Source organism: Misgurnus anguillicaudatus, chromosome 24 (genome assembly GCF_027580225.2).
Source record: "Misgurnus anguillicaudatus chromosome 24, ASM2758022v2, whole genome shotgun sequence".
Lineage (NCBI taxonomy): Eukaryota > Metazoa > Chordata > Actinopteri > Cypriniformes > Cobitidae > Misgurnus > Misgurnus anguillicaudatus.
Window position 1 is genome coordinate 49,087,370 of NC_073360.2, and position 21,977 is coordinate 49,109,346.

Genomic DNA, 21,977 nt, shown 5'->3' on the forward strand with positions numbered 1-21,977 from the left:
AATATTTTTTATACAAAGATGACGGTGTTGACATGTTATGGTTGTCACAGTAGCAGTGTCCAAAAATATGAAGAAGTTTAAGAGAAAATATCAAACATACAGGAGCTTGAGTGATCTTGAAGCATGCAGTAGAGCTGAAGGTTTGAAAATGGGGTCCTCAGGAATGCAGTTGACCCTGTAGTTGTCTGATTTTATTGCTTTTTATAAATATCTGACGGTGGTGACGAATATGTGGGACACATTTTGAGCAATCACAAAATAATAGTAAATATTGTTCAAACTCACTGTTTGTAGTTTTAATACATATTACAATGTACTCTTGCATGTGGTAAATATATTATTCAATTCAATTATTACTTTTGGCTTTTTTAATCAATTTGAAATGATTATCTCTTAACCGAGGACAGCTGATTTTGTAGGCAATGGGCCAGCATATAATCATTAAAATAATAAAAAATAAAAATAAACCTATAAAAGAACCTTACATATGTGCAAAGGACCCCCTGATTATAACATTGATTCTTTTTCTTCATGAAAATGTTTTTAATTTCGAATAGAATTAGCACTTTTCTTAGTGGGACATGTTTTTGCCAAAGTTTCAAGAATCAGTGATTTGATACTAGACATTTAATTATATTATACATATTACTCATAACCAGATGACACAGCAGCATACATACTTGTATCTTTTCTCCTCATCTTTATTCTTTTCTAACCTTGGCACCTTATGGCTTAAGCCTATTTTTTCTCACCAGTAATTTAGTTTGTGTGCATTGAAAGCTGTGACTTGACACAAACTATAACCCCACACCTCCTTCTCATACTTCTGAGTGACTGACAGCTCTTCTCTGAACAAACACTACAAAGTCCCGAATAGATTAATTGATCGCATGGTGGTGTCAATGATATGATTTGGTGCGAGGTACAAATGAGCTAATTTAAATCCGCATTCCATTTGCTTGTCGTCCCGGAGATTGCGGCTCATGGTTGCTTAAAGGACAGGTTGGGTATTTTACACTTAAAGGCCTGTTTTCAGATTGTTTATGATAAAATAGAACGGTTTTGACTGAAATTTGGACATATGATGCTGGCCCGAGAATTTTTGTGTGTTTATTGTATTACCCCCCCACCTCTACAATGGCTGCATAGGTGCACTGGAACAATCCTTCCTAAAATGCATAAAACGTTCGTTTACAAAGACGTGAAACTCAGCGAGTGGTCAGGGGTGTTCACTGATATGCTCACACAAAAATCGGTGCAAAAGACGCTTTCCAACAGGTTTTATCTGAGTTTTTGTCCAACTCCATTGACTTGTATTAGATGTGCTGTGAGGTATTACTCCGCGCCAGGAACTTTGTTTCTATTCTTGCAATTGGCAAAGGTGGATTATCGCCACCACCTGGGCTGGAGTGTCTATTATTCAAGCTCTAAGTGGAAGAATGTACGGGTGTGAGGCGTTTGAAAAAATAGGTCCACAAGTTAACAACGAATGCTAAAACAGCTGTTGGAAAGCATCTTTTGCGTCGTCATATCAGTGAACACCCCTGACCACTCGGTGAGTTTCACGTCTTTGTAAACGAAAGTTTAATGCATTTTAGGAAGGATTGTTCCAGTGCACTTATACAGCCATTGTAGAGGTGGGGGGTAATACAATAAACACCCGAAAGTTTTCGGGCCAGCATCATATGTCCAAATTTCAGTCAAAACTGTTCTATTTCATCATAAACAATCTGAAAACAGGCCTTTAAGTGTAAAATACCAAACTTGTCCTTTAACTACAAGACACCACACGTTTAAGAGGGAAGTAGCCCCTTGACCTGTGTTTAACATGCGTTTTTACATGTGACATGTGAACGGCCACAGGACGCCGTAATGTATCGAAATATTGGAAATGTGTCTAGAAACCATATCACTGTTATCGAAAAATTATACTGCGAGATATATTGATATTAAATTATTGTCCAGTCCTACTCTATCATTTACATAACAAGCAAATAAGTCTATAAAACAGTTGTTGTTTTAAACATTGTGTGAACATTAAAACATGACATTGACATAACGTTTGAAAATGGTAGAATCTAACATTCATCTAACATTCAGACAACCCAGAAACATTCTTAGAACGTCAAGAAAACTGGACGCTTTATGTTGGCAGAACGTTGGGAACTTTCAGGGAATGTTCTTAGAACTTTCTTTCTGTTAGCTGAGAGTCAAACAATATCTTGTCCATTATGAACACAAACACTTGAGGAAATAATATCAAGTATTCAGTGTGAGTCATGAACTCAATACAGATTTATGAAGAAATGTTCATGTGGTTTAGGACATCTAACACTAATAGTCAGCTGTGTGATGGATTTATTTGACATTTAAACACACAGTGTCTCAGTTACTGAGGGATTGAAAGAGGAACATTACATGAAGAGATGGAGGTTAGAGATTTGTGTTTGTAGTTTTGTATAATTCACATAAAGTCTCTGTTCTCTACAGGTTGTGGAGGTGTGATATCACAGATGAAGGTTGTGTTGCTCTGACTTCAGCTCTGAGATCAAACCCATCACACCTGAGAGATCTGGATCTGTCTGATAATAAACTCACAGATTCAGGAGTGAAGCTGATCTCTGATGTACTGAAGAATCCTGACTGTAAACTGAAGATATTGTGGTAAGATTGTGATCTGATGTTCAGACAGAAATCACATATAGATTATAGTGAGACTATATAGAGATCATAACATCTGTAATGGATTTATAGACACTAGTCAACATTGAAAGTGGATCATAAAAGTTAATCTTAGGGTGTTTTCAGACCTGTAGATCGATTGCTTTGTTTTGAAACCGGGGGTTAAATGGCTACAATGTTGGTTCAGTTCGCATAGGCCTACACAAGGCAATATTTCCAAATGAAGCAGACTTTGTTAATGTAAGTCACGTGTGTGTAAACTTTCCTTTAATTGCTCAGAGTGCATCTGTTTATTTTCTGTGATTCTGCTTAAATTGTCTGTCAGGATTAGAGCCTGAAGCCATTTGTTATGAGAATAATGGCTGGCTGATGAAGTTATTGGCTGGCTAGCCGGCTCAGACAAAACCTAAATGACTGCTGCAGCCGCCAAACTTTTCATAGCTGCAAATTGCTAAAGCTGCCACTACATGTCTACAGATGTATATGTTATACTGATTAACTAGATCTCCATCTTTCCAGGTAATGAGAAAATGAGACTGTAATATAAACACACACTGTTATCAGTATTATTTTGGACAAAGTTTTGCACATTTCACTTTAATATACACTGAAGCATGGGTCGTGAATTAGCAATGTGGAAACGATGGTTTGTTACTGCAGTTATATCACGTTCAGTGCTATAAATCTCTCCGTTCCAGAATATTTGGTTCATAACATCAATCTTTGATTCAGGTTTGTGCAACCGTGCCCTGAAGATTTAACAAAAGTCTGTGTAACCCAGGTTACCAGAGGATAGACGCAGAAAAAATTATTGTATATGTGGTAGATTAAAACTGAAGAGAAAACTACAGACAGTTAAAAATCCCACTTTAAATTAATATAATGTCTATATAAAATTTAGAAATATAAAAAAATATTGTTCATATTAGTTGTCCAATAACACGATCTTACCTGGTTAAGAGCGAATTGAATCGCGACCCCCGAGTTACGTCATACTACTTCCGTTTCCTTCGGTGTTCCACAACCGCAGAGAGCACGTGAAACTCTTCCCTTTTACTCCGTGAGTCTGAGACATTAGCGGATGCTATTGTTAATCCGGGGATTTTTATGCCCTAAGCTCAGGTATTTAAGACTAAAAAGTACTTGAATCTGTGATAATATGTTGATTTATAGAGAAATGAGCACCGTGTAAACGTTGTAATGACGCATGGTTTCGTGAGCTTGTTGGATTAATGTGATGACGCTATTTTAGCGATCGTAAAATGCTAACAAAAAAATTGTAAATATGTGATTTTTTTTAACGAAAGGCTGAGAGGGAGGCAAAGAGTATTTTTGAAGTGTGACATCTTCAAAAGTGTGTCATCTGGAAATTTCCTGGTTCTCCAGATGTGCACACGTGTTATTTTCCTTGGTGAGTTATTGAGTATTATATATATATTATATATATATATATATATATGTATATAGGTGTGTATTTGTTATAAAATGTTTTAAAGTTATGTTAAATGTGTTTATATGTGGAAAATACACTAAAATGTAAAGAGATGATGTGTATGTTTGAATATGTTAATATGCATTGAATAGCAAATATGGTGTTATATTGCATTTGAACATAAATGGTGATGTTATTGAATGAATGCAAGGATAAATAAGTGGCAGAGACATGTAAAAGTAAAACTGGTTTATTTGAAATGTATTGAAACTGAATATAATAGTACAACCCCAAAACAGAAAAAGTTGGGACACAGTAGAAATTGTGAGTAAAAAAGGAATGGAATAATTTTCAAATCTCATAAACTTATATTTTATTCACAATAGAATATAAATAACATATCAAATGTTGAAAGTGAGATGTTTTGAGGTGTCATGCCAAATATTGGCTCATTTATGATTTCATGAGAGCTACACATTCCAAAAAAAGTTAGGACAGGTCGCAATAAGAGGCCATAAAAGTTAAATGTACATACAAGGAACAGCTGGAGGAGGACCAATGTTTAGGAATAGGAATGTTGTCCCATTCTTGTCTAAAACAGGCTTCTAGTTGCTCAACTGTCTTAGGTCTTCTTTGTCGCATCTTCCTCTTTATGATGCACCAAATGTTTTCTATGGGTGAAAGATCTGGACTGCAGGCTGGCCATTTCAGTACTCGGATCCTTCTTCTACGCAGTCTTGATGTTGTAATTGATGCAGTATGTGGTCTGGCATTGTCATGTTGGAAAATGCAAGGTCTTCCCTGAAAGAGACGACGTCTGAATGGGATCATATGTATCTAGAACTTGGATAAACCTTTCAGCATTGATGGTGCCTTTCCAGATGTGTAAGCTGCCCATGCCACACGTACTCATGCAACCCCAAACCATCAGAAATGCAGGCTTCTGAACTGAGCGCTAATAACAACTTGGGTTGTCATTGTCCTCTTAAGTCCGGATGAAATGGCATCCCAGTTTTTCAAAAAGAACTTCAAATTTTGATTCGTCTGACCACAGAACAGTTTTCCACTTTGCCAAAGTCCATTTTAAATGAGCCTTGCACAGGGAAAACGCCTGTGCTTCTGGGTCATGTTTAGATATGGCTTCTTTTTTGACCAATAGAGTTTTAGCTGGCAACAGCGAATGACACGGTAGATTGTGTTCACTGACAATGTTTTCTGGAAGTATTCCAGAGCCCATGTTGTGATTTCCATTACAATAGCATTCCTGTATGTGATGCAGTGCTGTCTTAGGGCCCGAAGATCACGGGCATCTGGTATGGTTTTCCGGTCTTGACCCTTACGCACAGAGATTGTTCCAGATTCTCTGAATCTTTGAATGATATTATGCACTGTAGATGATGATAACTTCAATCTGATTGCAATTTTTCTCTGAGAAACTAAGAAAACTATTTTTCGCCGCAGCATTGGGGGAATTGGTGATTCTCTGCCCATCTTGACCTCTGAGAGACACTGCCACTCTGAGAGGCTCTTTTTATACCCAATCATGTTGCCAATTGACCTAATAAGTTGCAAATTGGTCTTTCAACTGTTCCTTATATGTACATTTAAATTTTCTGGCCTCTTATTGCTACCTGTCCCAACTTTTTTTGGAATGTGTAGCTCTCATGAAATCCAAAATGAGCCAATATTTGGCATGACATTTCAAAATATCTTACTTTCAACATTTGATATGTTATCTATATTCTACTGTGAATAACATATAAGTTTATGAGATTTGTAAATTAGTCCATTCCTTTTTTACTCACAATTTCTACTGTGTCCCAACTTTTTCTGTTTTGGGGTTGTATGTGCATCACATATTAATGATTTTTGTTTGGTCTTGTCATCAAGGCCAGGTTTTTTTTTTATTCCATTGTTACTTCTGGATGAGCTGTGTTGATGTTCAGCTGATTGGTGTACTTCTGATCTGATTGTGTGACCTGGACGGGACAGGGATTTTCCTCGAGTTGTGGATTTGTTCAACTCTTCCATGCGTGTGTAGCGGTAGGGTTGAGCTGGCGAGCCTGCCCATGAGATGAAACCTTTTCTTCTCTGAAAGGAGAAAAAAAAAATCAACCTTGAATTTATTCATCCTTCATCATCATTAACTGGTAGGATAAGCATTGCACACCATCACTTTTCCTTTAAGAAAACTGAAAAGAAAAGGAACTGATTTTCACTAAGGACTAAAGGTTTGGACTAGACTTTGAAATCTTACGTTCTCTTTTCTAAAGAGAAGTAATTTGGGTGTATTTTGAAGAATGTTTCTGACCTTTGAGATATTCAACCTGAGTGTATATTGTTAAATTTCATTATTCATTTATTGTACTTTTTGTTTTTGTTTTGTTTTCAGTGTTTAAAGTTACATATTTGAATTTGCAACAACTGGATATCAGCTTTGTAGAATAAGTGATTTTTTGTGAACAAACATTTTCTCATTTTGGCATTTAAAAAAGGGGTTTCATTTTACATTTCTTTATTTGTGTTTTACAAAAATACATACATATTTGTTCTCTCTTACCTCAAATACTGTGTCTGAGTCATTCACTGTGCTGCAACCTTTCCCTCTTTGGGCGAACCTGGTCTTTTGAAGGTCACTGGTCCATAGTTCGAATCAGGCTTGAGAAATTGTAAGCCGCATAGACAAAAAGGGCTACATCTGGGTAGGTCTAAGTTAAAAAAAAGTAAGTAGGAATTAGGAAAGTATGTGAGAAGTGAGATCAAAATTACCTTGCTTGCTTCTTTCCGCCATTTAGATCAGTGCGAGAAAAAAATGCATCGCTTCTTCTGTAGCAATTTTAATTGGTCGTCATCCCTGTGAGTCTCTGGCCGTTTCTCAATCTGAAGACTGCAGCCTCCGGAGGTTGCATTTCTACGCTGCATACGTCATCAAGACTGTCTTATTTCAGAATATTGAGAATTATAAAGTTGACTATTATTGTTAGTTAATCGTAAATTGTTGTAATATGCGTATGACTTGCGAATGTAATGCTCAGTAAACTGAAATGGACCAGGCTTGATGACGTATACAGACTGCAAATGCGACCTCCGCAGGCTGCAACCTTTGGACTGAGAAATGGCGTCTGTGTATCGTAGCAACGAGTGAGCACAAGACTATGCTGTTATGAAACCAGTCGGAAAATAGATCTTGTGTATTGGTTTATATATTTTGTGTGTGTATGTCTCCATGTGATAGAATTATTATTTGATGCAAATAATTCTAGCCGGCTCAGCCAAACTTTATCAGCTCAATTTGGCTTAGGAAATTATTGGCTGGCGGCAGCTGAACTTCTGAACTGGCTTCAGAAGTCTAGTCTAGTCAGGATGAACAGAGAGCAGCTTTACGGGATTATTGCTTTTTTGTATGTGTGGTTATATTACTTCATTTGTTTAAGTAGGAATCAAAACTTAGATGGGACAACATTCTTAACATGAATCTATGTGGAGAAGAGCAATTAAAAGCTGTTTTTAATAGGAACAGATGCACTTTGGTGTTAAATGGTGTTGACGTGCTCACCAGAATTCATCTACAAAAAGCTATCAGGTATGTTCATGGTTAATTAAGCAATTCATGGGTACCAAAGACGTCACTTCTGCCATGCCCGCCACCATATTTGTGTCCGTCTTGGCAGTGAACACATATCTAATGCTCTAAATGGTCACATTTATTAGTTTAATTGAGGGCTTACCAGAAACAAAATACTGACTTTAAAATCTGAAGTTAGATGTCGGCTGCCAGTCAGTCCATACAGTTGTTCGCGATCGCAGAAGAGCGCAAAATCAACAAAATTTAGAATTTTGGGGATTCTGCATTATTTGTCATATTCTGTATTAAATATTTCCAGAAATTAAAAATGTCTGATAAAAATAAATAAAATATAATATCTGTCATTATAAATAGAGTAGACAACTTGGTGAATATTTTTGGCTTTAATTTACTAACGTGAATAAACAATCCCTCTCATAGCACGCTGTATCCTGTTACCATAACAGCCCTGCACCCCACAGTTAACAGTGAATCACATCTTCTGAGTACACATAAAAACATTATCTCTACTATATTTATGAAGTTTAATGGTAAGATATAATGCATTATTTTCATTACGATACACACATGAAAAGTCCTTGTATAACCTGCTTGGCGCACCTGCTGTCTCATATGCAAGGATCTGGTGAAACAATATCAAAATGTATTACAATGCATTTTTTAAAATAAGCAGTGGTGTATTAAGACCTTGTGGTGCCCACGACCCACCTCACAAATGATCATGCAAGAATCCACTTAATAATTTATAAGATTTTGTAAGAATTAGCAATTATTACATTTCACAAGGAAACTATCAATATAAACATGTCACTTTTGTAAAACTGAACACAAAAAACAACTCTTTAATTTGACATATAACAACATCTGTAGTTAATGTGCAACTACTCAGTGGTGTAATGCTACATTGCTTGTACTGAACAACACAAACAAAACAATTGCAGTGATATTATGCACAAATTCTCAAACAATAAACAATTGCACTTTTCTGGATTTTGACCAAGCAAACTGGAATATGATGTCTTCAAAATCTATGTCCCTAACCAGTTCAGATTCAATGACAAGCAGGGAAAGTGCAGAAAGACATTGCTGGGTCATTGTTGTCCTAAGTTCATTTTTCACTCACTTTAGAGTAGATAAAGACCTCTCTCCTTCACAGTTAGATACTGACAAAGTTAAATACAGTATAAGTGCAACAAAAACATTAGGAAATGTTGTCTTTAGTTCATTCTGATCAACAATTTGCAGCAGCTCTGCAGGTGAGATCTTGTCTTTGATAAAATGTCTGAACTGAATCATTTCATCAGTCAAAGTTTTATTTAGGTCCACTGGATAAGTGAAGACAGTTTATCAGCCCTTATGTGCAATTCACTTTCTGTACAGTCCTTACAAAAGAGAACACCAAAAAGATCATAGACCTCTTTGTAAGCATCATTTGGCCAGGCATGATTTCAGTCTGTCCAAAATTACATAATATGCCTCGACCTTAAATCTCTGACTTACATCAGTAAATAATCCTTCATCAGATGACTCATCAGCAAACCGCTTTTTCTTTCGTTTGCAGCAAACATCATATTGATAAGTCTGAGTAACACTAAAAGCACGAGCAGATTCATCTACCTCAGCAAACTGCTCTCGTAGTGTCAACATAAAAGTGTAATGACTGCAATAGTTCAACAGCAGTGGATAAGACCATGTTGCCTTTTTGCAGATGAACGCTTGTTGCCTTAAATCTGTTTAACACCCGGTTCCACAGTGTAGTCATTATCATCGTTTCCAGATTATTTATCTTACCAGCGAGTGCGGCAGCATCACGTCTTGTGTCTGCTGTTTCATTACAATCTGCAGCAATTTTTGCAAGCGTTTTTCTAATCGCATTGTAGTTGACAATTTGACATGTCTAACCCCAAGTCTTGCACCATTTTTAGTAGACACTCAGCAAGGCTTGCACCTGTGTGACTATGGATGGGCTCAAGTCCAAGGAATCTTTTTAACTTCTCTTCCGTCAGCATTAACAAATCTAAAGATAAATGTCAACTGATCAACATGGGAGAGGTCTGGTCTTTGCCTCGATATTTGTTTTGCTCTGTTTATTAAAGCAAGCATGTTACGTCAGTGATCTGCACTCTTTTCATGGTCAGATATCCTCTCAAGATGTTTCCAGTCACAGAAGCCTGTAATAAATGTATGATTTTGTGAGGAGAAAAGTTTGCATGAATAGCAATAAACCAATCCAGTTGACAGGGAGTTCAGTAGCCATTCCTTAGGAACAATTTAGTTGTTTTGGGGACGAGACTGTAATAATTAATTTATAAGAGAACGTGTTCTTCCCCCATTCCACAATCTCGTACAGATGTTGGATATTTGGCAGACTGATTCTGATAGACTGCAGCCCCACGTTGTAAACTCTTCCCTCACTTTTTCTGTGATGAACCCCCACAAGACCAGATCACCAGGAACAGCAAACCGTCGATTGTCCGTTTCATCATCCATCTCAGTCTGGGTGTAGGAGCTTAAGTCTAGCTGTTGGTTGATTGTTTCTGGATGATTCAGCTCATCAGGTGCACTTCTGTTTATTTGATCAGTGGTGTCTCCGTCAGTAATTGATTACTCAACAGAGCATAAATTTGCGTCATCGTTAGTGCTGCTAACAGACTGCTCGGCACCAGCGCGAAAAAAACTGCATATTTGTGGGATTTTGTGTAAAGTGCCTTAATGTACTTTTTTTTGGCTATGTCACTTACCTGCTGCCGATCATTTTCCAAAAAGCTGTTGTGCACGTCACGCTTACTTAGTAGATGAACAACTTACGTCTTAAAGAGCAAGTACTTTTGTAATTTTATAAAATATTTTTTTTATTGCTTCTTTCAGTTAGTGCCCCTAAGACTTTGGTGCCCCTGAGCACTCGCCCAGTTTGCCCATATGGTTAATCTGCTCCTGAAAATAAGTTGCTGGGACACAAAAGAAAGTCTGCTGTCCATAACATCTCAGCGGGAACAAACGTGCACATGCAGAACTGTGATCTTTCAGGCTTTGACGGTCACATACGCTCATAATTAAGTCAAAATGTCCATTGGCGTATATAAATGTATATAAAAAGGTTCTGTGTAAAGTGAAAAGTTTAGGAAAAAAGTGTTTTAGGGCGTATGAATCCATTACTGTAGGCTTGTAAGTATAAGTGACAGCTGTAACTTATATGTTACTATTCATTAATATTAGGCCAGCATTTATGTTATCTTAGTGGTCACTTCTGATTGAAGGCAATCCTTTATTCCGCTGATTTAACTCCTTTGGAATTGAATACAAGTGTAGTTCGGGATTCCTCTAACGACTGTTGTTACCGGCAACCAGGGGCGCCGTAAGGGGGGGGTGATTCTAATGGCCCATTAAATTTTTGGGGCCTCAGCCAAGGACTGTGCCGCACACACAATCCCCTTAAGCTGAGCCCTCTTAGCTCCGCCCCGTCTTTAGTCTGTGTTTTAGCACCTTCTTTAATCCACAGTCTCACAGTGCGCGTGAACTTCAGAAGAGAACAAGGTGTGTGTATTTAATGCTAATTTCTATGATATCTGCATATGTGCACTTCCTTACTATAAATGCAGTTTACACAATGTGACGCTGGAGCAATACAATGCAGTTTTCTTTCCACTGTAAAGTATTCGCTCTGTTCACCTCAGTTTAAAAAAACACAAAGTGATTTACGTTCCCTGTTTTATGTTATGATTCTAACGCGAAGTCAGCCCTTATAAGCTGTTTTAATTAACGTAGCCCATATAACCTAATTAACATAAACTAGAAATGCGATCGGTTACACACTCCAATGTTTTGTAACGCAATATGCCAAGGAAGGATTTTTAGGCAGTTGAGAATCGAGTTGATTGTGATTAAACAGAAATGCAACTAAGGCTAAACTAGTCCAGTTATTAAAGCTTCTCAACTTGCAACAGCTTTAAGAAATCAATCTGTCGTAATCTGTTATAGTTGTTGTAGTTTGTTAGAGAGATGGAGACGTTTATCTACAGTTGTCCTTCATTTCATTTTAGAGTCCTGCTGATTAATAAACAGTCTGAAGAATCATTTACGTTAAGAGTATAGCTGTTTTCTTGAGTTCACGTTAATGATCTGTTGTTATTTTTGCTTTAGTGTAGCTGCTGGTGTGTGAAACCTGTTCTTCATCTTATAAATAATGCTAATAATTATAATACAAGCTTTGGTCAAGCATTTTTGACCCAGTCTTATTTGAGGCATAAGGTAACTGTATAGAAAAGATGCATTGTTGTTGTTCGCCATTTTTAAATGTTACAATGTTATTGGTGTGTGTAACAGCTGAAGTATACAGTATGTCACTGAGACTGCCTGTGAAAATCAGACTAAAGCCCCAAATCTTATTGTGAGATAAAAGCATCACAGTTTAATTTCAAGCATTAATTTCACTATGACTTCAATCGCTGACATGACATTACTCAGTCAACATTAAATATATCAAGTTCATATTTTCACAAAATGTTCTTTACATTATGTAGGATGATTTTATGTGGAAAACAGTAAATCACAAAGAAATACTTCAGCTGGGTTTTCACAGGCATGGTCACAATTATCTTTAATCTATGTTTAATAATGTTGCATTTTCTCTGATTATTTGATTAATGTACTGTATTTTTCAATTACATTTACATTGCGCAATAAATTATCTTAGCTGCAGACATTGTAAGTATCTATAAATACTGTTAATTGTGGTCAAAACAATAGCAAAAGAAATAGTTCTGTATTATTAAATTGCAGACAAAGATTTTGAATAGCTACAGTAGGTTGGATTGTATGTTTGGTGCAAAATGGGTATGGTGGGGGCCCGACCTCATATTCTTTCATAGGGCCCAAAATTGCTAGCGGCACCCCTGCCGCCAACAGCACAACATATCCCGGGCAAATTGTAATCTTGTTGTGAACCTCTTGGGAGTGTTTTATTGATCTTCATCTGGTAGTTGTGTCTGCTGTGATCATAGACTAAAGCAGTCCGCCCCTGCCGTGTTCACATATTAATAAACAAACTGAACCAAGGAGAAAAAGCAGCAGGTTCTGAAACATAGACTCATGTCTGAAAACACCCTAAGATGTCCTCAGACAAGTATTGTTCAAAATTCAAAGACAACATTTATAAAAAGTTTTGGCCCACTTTAAATGTTGAATAGTGTATTTTAATTTAATCTCAGTAATGTATTTCATAACTGAAGCTGATTTTATTCAACATTCATCACAACACTTTAACTCTTACTGAAAGTCACAAACATAAAACATTAAAATTGAATTATGAACAAAAGTAAAAAACAAAAATCATTCAGAAATAAAAACATAAGAGAAAATTTAGTGATGTCTGATGAGAGAAATCTGATTTCATTATTGTATAAAAAATAAATCACACAGTTAATATAAACATAAACTGATAAAGTTAATTTCCTTGTAAATCTCACTGATGTGTTTCAGTAAAACACAAACACACATAAATGAAACTAAAATGAAAATGTCCATAAACACTAAATGATGACAAGAAGAGAAACAAATTCAACTCACTCTAGATTTGATCTGTGTGTGAACAAACTGTGTGTCTCTGTTCTCTACAGGTTGAGTAAGTGTAATATCACAGATGAAGGTTGTGTTGCTCTGACTTCAGCTCTGAGATCAAACCCATCACACCTGACACATCTGGATCTGTCTCAGAATAATCTAAGAGATTCAGGAGTGAAGCTGATCTCTGATGTACTGAAGAATCCTGACTGTAAACTGGAGATACTGGAGTAAGATCATCTCTCTGATAGTCACACATGTACTGAGGTTTAGTTAAACATAAACTGTATGAAAAAAAACACACTAAACTGTAAAGGATCTGGGCCCAGTTCCCCGATAACGTTCACTCTTAGCGCGCTAAGAAGACTCAAAAAGATATATCTTACCAAAGTTGTTTGTGTTCCTAAGTGTGTTCTCCGAAGTGTCTCTTAGGAAGCATCTTAACACGCTGCCTCTAAGTTCGACGTAACAATGTCGCTGTCCCAAGTGAAGGTGCTGAATTATTTGCGATCGATCTCTCAGGGATCGATTTTCCACTTCACGAACAGGTGCATTACGACGTTAAGAAAGACAACACGTTATATACAAATGGAACATAACTCAAACTATTCCAGGAACATTTATTTTTAACATGGTTAAAATTATCTGTAAAATAGACTAATAATTAAGTTATCAACTTGTCAGTAATATAGACGAAGCGGGTATCCCTCTCTAATCATCCACCCTCCTTATCCCGTTGTGCCACTTGTGCCGTTTCTTGACATGGGTTTAACGACTTTTAAAAATGATGATATACACTTTTATACTAATGGTAAGGTACTTAACAATCAGAATTGATTGGCAAGCAGCTGCAGTTACTTCTGTTTAATGTGGTATTGCTTACCATTAATGTTTTCAATAAAAAGCAACCTAGTTAGATAGAGAATATGGTCTGAGAAGATCCAGCAGCTCCATAATGAGTTGTCTTGGGAGACATTTTTTTTTTAATTTAGCCACGTCAGGCAAAATGTCAAAAGGTTTAAGGGTTGACGAATAAAACAAATTGTTTCAGAGTTACCGGTGTTGTGTGGAAGTCTGTTCCCTATGTTTCCCTTTAGTGTAGTGTTTTTATAGCGTTTTTATTACATTATACGTTTATTCTTTATATACGTACATTGAAAGTTTTAATGGCTACTGAGATGTGTGTGCATTAATGTAATGTATCTTGACTGTTTTTGATTGTAAGTCAATAATTTTTACAGTATGAATCATATTATATGTATAATATATATTTATTTTGTATGGAAACATAACAGTTTTAAAACAAACAGTAGAGAAAAAAGAGCTATATGTTAAAAGACATAAAACTGTCAAATATGAAATATAAAAAAATTGTATAATAGAATACATGATATTATTGCTTTTTAGTATAACCAATTGAAATCTTTAATCTTTCTAAATAAATTATAAATGTAATGTGATGAAAACGCTATAAACATAGAGGGAACAGACTTCAATGAGGAACAAACACCGGCGCCGTCTTTGATTCATTAGTTCTGATACCAAATAAAGTCAACTGCATAAATAGTCCTGTATTCATTGCAAACATATTTTATTATAAGTCTTAAAATGTCCATAACATAAAATCATTGTCAACATACCATAGTTTGACTTGTACTGCGCTGTGCTGATTTCTAAAGACTGCTGCACAGTGGCGGCGATAGCGTTTTGTACTCAAACAACGCTAAGAGAGAGCTTACGAATGGTCCAGACCAACCTTACGAAAGTGTGACTTACAGAAGATATACTTAGCGTACGAACGTTTTGGGAATTGTGCCATAGAGTTAAGAGAGAGGTTAAGAACTACTTAAGCGATAAGAACATTTTGGGGAACTGGGCCCAGATCAGTAAGCAGATACATCAGCAGTCTCATGAATAATTATGATGTTGTGTTGTTAGATTTCCCCTACACACCTGACTGACTTAAGTTACATAACCGTGTAGACAACACACACAAGACATTTATCCTCACCGGGTGTCCACAGAAGACAAACACCGAAGAGTCACACAACATTTTGTCCATTATATGAAAAATATGAAAAAAATGTATTCTTTGATGCATCATGATGCAGATGTGGACGATTCTGAATTAATTCACAAATGTCAAGAATTGATACTTAAAAGTTATTTTACAAAATAATAATGTGATGTTATCAGAACCAAAAAGTGGAATTCAACTGCGGGAGGGGTGCTGTACACGGACAGCTTGAGAGCGTGCACCGCACGAGCACCCACAGCGGAGCTTACAGGAGCAGAAGAGAAAGAAAAAACAAATACATCTAGCCCTATTTGACTCATTCTAAACTGCAAGAAAACAAAATACATGTTGGGATGATCTTCATCTGCCTTTTCTCTGTTCAGTGAGCGGCAGGAAGAAACAGCGCCTTTCATTTACGGACTCATCTGATGTGCTAATAGTGTTTCCAAAAGCCTGCCGCTAAAAATGTTTAGATCTAGATATGAACATGAATATAAAATATGCACATAATTTGTTATTCAGACGAAGGCGCTGGGTGCGCTGCATTAGATAAATACAGTAATACTGCCAAAATCACTGTGTATAATGATGATGATTAGACGATATGTCAGTTACAGTTACATATTGATATGACAGTTAACATATTAATTATATATGTCGATTCTGAATCAATTCATGAGGGTCCAAACAATTCCCACCCCAATGAAAACAAACACTTGAGGAAATAAGATCATGTGTTCAACCTGACAGACTCCAGTCAATGTCTTTGAATATGATTTAATCATGAACGAATCCTCTTCATCAGAAAGAATATAAGAGTTTATATAGGATAGATACAGGACAAAGTCACATCATTTATCTCTAATATGATTATTCTTCATATCTGCAATTCAGAAACTCCTCTCTGTTACCATGCAGACAAAAACAAATTTAACTTTCTTGATGCCCTCAGCTTTAACAAGTCATGTGGTTTAAATTGAAATCATTTAACCACACGTACTTCATCTATTTCAACACATTTCATTGTCAAAAGCATACAGTACAAATGTTCAAACCTGTAAGGAAAAGACATGTTAGTTATAGTTATGATTCATTTCAATTTCCTTCACAACGTGCAACAAAACTCCTCTGTTAAAATGTCAGAAAATGTAGTTTGGTGTTTCTTTGATGAAATCTTTGCTGATATTATTGTGTATGAAGAGTTTTTCTCCTCGTCGTGTTGTTTTTATAAAGATGATTAAAAACATTGATCATTGACACTGACACACACATTAATAATGTTTTTATAGATTGAGTGAAATTGATCTTTAAACACTGTAACATCTTTAAATGTAAGATCAGAGTTATGTTATCTCCAGCTGATATTCCTCCTGTAATAGAGGAAGATTTTTACATCAAATACCTGATGAGAATTACAAGTGTGAGTCATGAACTCAATACAGATTTATGAAGAAATGTTCATGTGGTTTAGAACATCTAACACTAATAGTCAGCTGTGTGATGGATTTATTTGACATTTAAACACACAGTGTCTCAGTTACTGAGGGATTGAAAGAGGAACATTACATGAAGAGATGGAGGTTAGAGATTTGTGAACAAACTTTGTAGTTTTGTATTGTAACCGAGCGTTTAACTTCGGGTTCGCCTAAACTGAAATATAAGAAAATAAGAAACGGAGGCTTGTCGTCTGATCATTAACTCTTTTACTTTATTATTATTATTGCACCCCATCCAACGTGGTGCTCAACCCGGAACTCACATTGTACACTCACACCGTCCTCCAGTGCGCATGCCCACACGCCATCTACGGCGAGCCCCGAGGGGAAAAGGTATTGCACACAAATCACAATGCCAATGCACTCACCCTTATGCAACAAAAATATATTTCTCAATATATTACATGACAATATATTTAATGTGTCTCCATATATTGTGAAATTTACATAGTAATATATATCATGATATATTATATAAAAATATATTTAATATATGTAAGTGATATATTGCGATATATTGTACAATACTGCAATTATTGCCGTTTTCATATATTGATTAAATACATCTCATTATACTATTTAATATATCCCATAATATATTGGAAATATATGAAGTAATATATTGATGCATATATTCTAAATGTATGTAATATATTGAAGTATATATTGGCAATATAGTAATATGTTGATACATATATTCTAAATGTATGTAATAGATTGCAGTATATATTGGCAATATATGGAGTAATATGTTGATACATATATTCTATATGTATGTAATATAGTGCAGTATATATTGGCAATATATGGAGTAATATGTTGATACATATATTTTAAATGTATGTAATATATTGATACATATATTCTATATGTATGTAATATATTGCAGTATACATTGGCAATATATGGAGTAATATGTTGATACATATGTTCTATATTTATGTAATATATTGCAGTATATATTGGCAATATATGGAGTAATATGTTGATAAATATATTCTAAATGTATGTAATATATTGCAGTATATATTGGCAATATATGTAGTAATATGTTGATAAATATATTCTATATGTATGTAATATATTGCAGTATATATTGGCAATATATGGAGTAATATGTTGATACATATATCCTTTATGTATGTAATATATTGCAGTATATATTGGCAATATATGGAGTAATATGTTGATACATATATTCTTTATGTATGTAATATATTGCAGTATATATTGGCAATATATGGAGTAATATGTTGATACATATATTCTTTATGTATGTAATATATTGCAGTATATATTGGCAATATATGGAGTAATATGTTGATACATATATTCTTTATGTATGTAATATATTGCAGTATATATTGGCGATATATGGAGTAATATGTTGATGCATATATTCTTTATGTATGCAATATATTGCAGTATATTGTAAAATACATGAGTAATATGTTGATACATATATTCTATATATATGTAATTTATTGCAGAATATTGATAAATATAAATAATTGCCGCTTTTAATATATTGCACGTGAATATAATATATGTGTTTATATATCTCAAAATATATGCAATATTATATTTATAAATATCCGCCATATTGTATTCCGATTGATATGCAAAAATGTATTAACAATATATGTACAGATATAGTGTCACATGTATGTTTACTATATGGTAGAATATATTTTAAATAATATGTAAAATTATATAGAAATATATACATAAAAATATTTACACACATTTATACCACATATTAACACAGACTAATGGATAATCTATCAAAAGCCACCTTTATTTTCTTTAATCAGGCACACATACTAAAACTAATTTTAGGTAGAGAGCTAAACAGACCTATTACAACCACAAGAGGTTTTGCACATGGTCAGACAATGTGGTTTGCTTTACATTACATAAATGTCTTGCATTACATTAACATAAATTACATTTTAAAAGAGTGACATAAAACAGAAAATATACAAAATATAAATTAAAGCAATTTAAATTACCAAGGTCTATTTATTTCAAACTTTCAGCAGTGCCGTTATACAGTTAAAATACAATATAAACAAAATGCACAGACAATAATAGATAAATAAATAATAAACAAACTTTCAAGGAGCTTTGGCAATGTGTAAAAGCAAAGAAATAAAATGCCAAAAGAACAGGCCTTTATCCTGGCTAGGAGTCCATCTTGGCTCTTCACTGATTTAAATGACTTATATACCCATGCTTTTGCACTTCACCTGGTGTCTTAGCTCGCATATTCTACTGTTGATGGATTTTTTAACATCAGCTTCGGCCGTGGAAACTGGTTTAAAACAGCATCTGTGGAACAAAACAACAATGATTACTTTCTCCCTTCTCACTCCTTCCCCTCTGGTTCACAAAAATCTCTCCTGGAAGAGATGCAATCAAAACTGGAAAGCACCACTTCTGAAAACTATGTACCTTGTAAACTTGAAGTTTTTCCTGGGTTGAGAGCATGCCAACGATCAGTCTTCTTCTCGAGTTTTACTGGTGGTTAGCAAACAGCTTTTAGGTGCAGTACCGCCACCTACTGATTAGGAGTATGAGTTAGGACTATAGGTCAGGACCTATCAGCCTCCTTGTTGCTAGTCTCTCTTATGTGTCCTGTCCTCTCCTCGCGCCTGAATCTCAGCCTCCTACTCAAGCATTATGCTCCATCGCCTTTGGCATGCGTTCTGGTTGAAGCAGTCGGTGCTGAGTAGAGTACTGACAAACGTAGAAAATGAAAGAAATGTCTCTGCTGTTTCAATAAAACTGTTATTTGTGTAATGCAGATTTTTGTCTTCAATATTTTCTTTAGGCTATATGCCATGCATATTCATGAATATGCTGTAGTTGTTTATTTGGAAAGTAAAAATTGTTAAATCATATATACATACATACATACATACATACATACATAGCACATGCATATATTCATGGGCATTGCTAGATATAAAGCTCTACTGGGGCACAGGCCCCTCATTTTTTGCTGACTTTTTTTGAAAGCCTGCTGTGTGCAAGAAGTGTGCAACACTTCTATACAATGTCCTTTGCTTAACCCACTATTCTACAGTTCAACAGTTACTGCAAAAGATACATATATACAAGTATAATCTTTATTATACCTAACATTATTACACATTTCTTGAAACTATGCCTCATATTCTCAAAACAGTAAAGACAATTCCATAAAGTCACACACAATACTCCAAACATCATATTTTCAGGTCAAAATGAAGCTCTACACTCAAAACCATTCACTCTTACTGAAATACCAAACTTTTCCCTCAGACAACACACACAAGCTTTCAAAAACACACACACTACAACATAGTATTACACACTGGTGCAATCAATTCAAAACAATATATCCAAAACTGGTAAGTTGCTTGTGGTTCTCCCCCTCAAAAACCTTTTCACATGACCAAAAAGACACAATCAATGTATGCATTAGCACATTTTTATTCATTCATGTGCTATACACAGCACTACTATAATTTTTTTATTATTTCGCCTCAACATCCCGTCTTAGTTATGGGTCAGGCCAGAGAATCTCATTCACATCACAGGCTATATTGGTCCTAGCCAAACAGCCAGTGTTGGGGTAGTTACTCAAAAAATGTAATTAGTTACTAGTTACTAGTTACTTCTTTAAATTGTAATGAGATTACTTTACTAGTTACTGCATTTGAAAAGTAACTTCACTACTTATTACTTTACTTTCCCTTTTTCTTAATTTACCACATACGTAGATACAAGGACATGGTTTAGGCGGGGTCGGCTGATGATGAGTGACTACTTTAAATGACCGGCCAGGGCTCTAGACTAACTTTTTGCACTGGTGCGCCTAACATTTTTTCTTAGGTGCACCAGCACAAAAGTTAGGTGCACCCTAATTTTTGACCCCATCGGATTTATAGTTCGCCCAAAAATTAAAATTCTGTATAATTTACTCACTCTCATGTTGTTACAAACCTGTATAAATGTCTTTGTTCTGGTGAACATGAATGAAAATATTTTGAGGAATGTTTGTAACCAAACCATTCATGAGCCCCATTCACTTCAATAGTATTATTTTTTCCTACTGTAGAAGTGAATGGGGCTCATGGTTTGGTTATTAACATTTCTCAAAATATGTTGCTTCGTGTTTATCAGAACAAAGAAATTTATACAGGTTTGTAACAAAATGAGGGAGAGTTAATGATGACGGAATTTTTTATTTTTGGGTGAACTGTCCCTTTAACACCGCAAGTTAGGCTATTTTATAATTTTCATGTTGTCATTCCATTTTCCTTATACGAGTCATGCACAGTCCTGTTTGATAACCCGCATCCGCGCGATTAAAATAACAGTTGACCCGTTATCCGACATCAGCATCAATTTATTTCATACCCGTTTTACATAAAGACTGCGACCGGCCGCACCGCAAATCGTGATGTAAGTAGAAACCTTTAAAGATCTTCATGCAGAACATTGACAGAAATAAGCACAGGACCATGACTGTTCAAATATATTATCATTTAATGTGAAACTTTGTGAGGGTCGGCAGATTGACAGCTGAGCGGACAGCAGTGTTTGAACACTCATAAGCGCTGCGCTTATATTTATTATTACCTTATAAATAGATGATATGATTGCAGTGATTCCAAAGGGATGTCCAAAAAAACTAAAGTAGAATGTTAAATGTTTAAAGTTTAATGTCTCTTTCTCGCTGCCCTGTGTAAACCCACGCGGGTGAGGGCATGAAACGCGTGAGGAGCTTGCATTTTACATTACCTTAAATTACCGTAAATTATGGTCATACAACTAAAAGTAAAACAACATTCAAAACTGTAATGTGTACATTTATTTATGTAAAGTAACACTCGCAATAATAACAAAACATTGTGCTATTTTAAATAGGTAAAAAGTGTTTTGTGCTGCATCGGTTTGGGAGCACGTCACATAAAAAATAAACTCATATAGCCTATAGGCTACTTTTGAATTCGTTTTGTTGATTTGCTAATTATTTAAGTGAAACACATTTAATATAGGCTTATTTATTTTATTATTTTTTCACCAAAGAAAGACGTAATCATCACGTTCTATTCATTTTAATGCTTTTTGCGCATAAACTAAACCCTTGGGGGAATTATTTATAAATGAATCAACAACCCAAATCAAGGAATTAACTTATTTCTCTATTTAAGA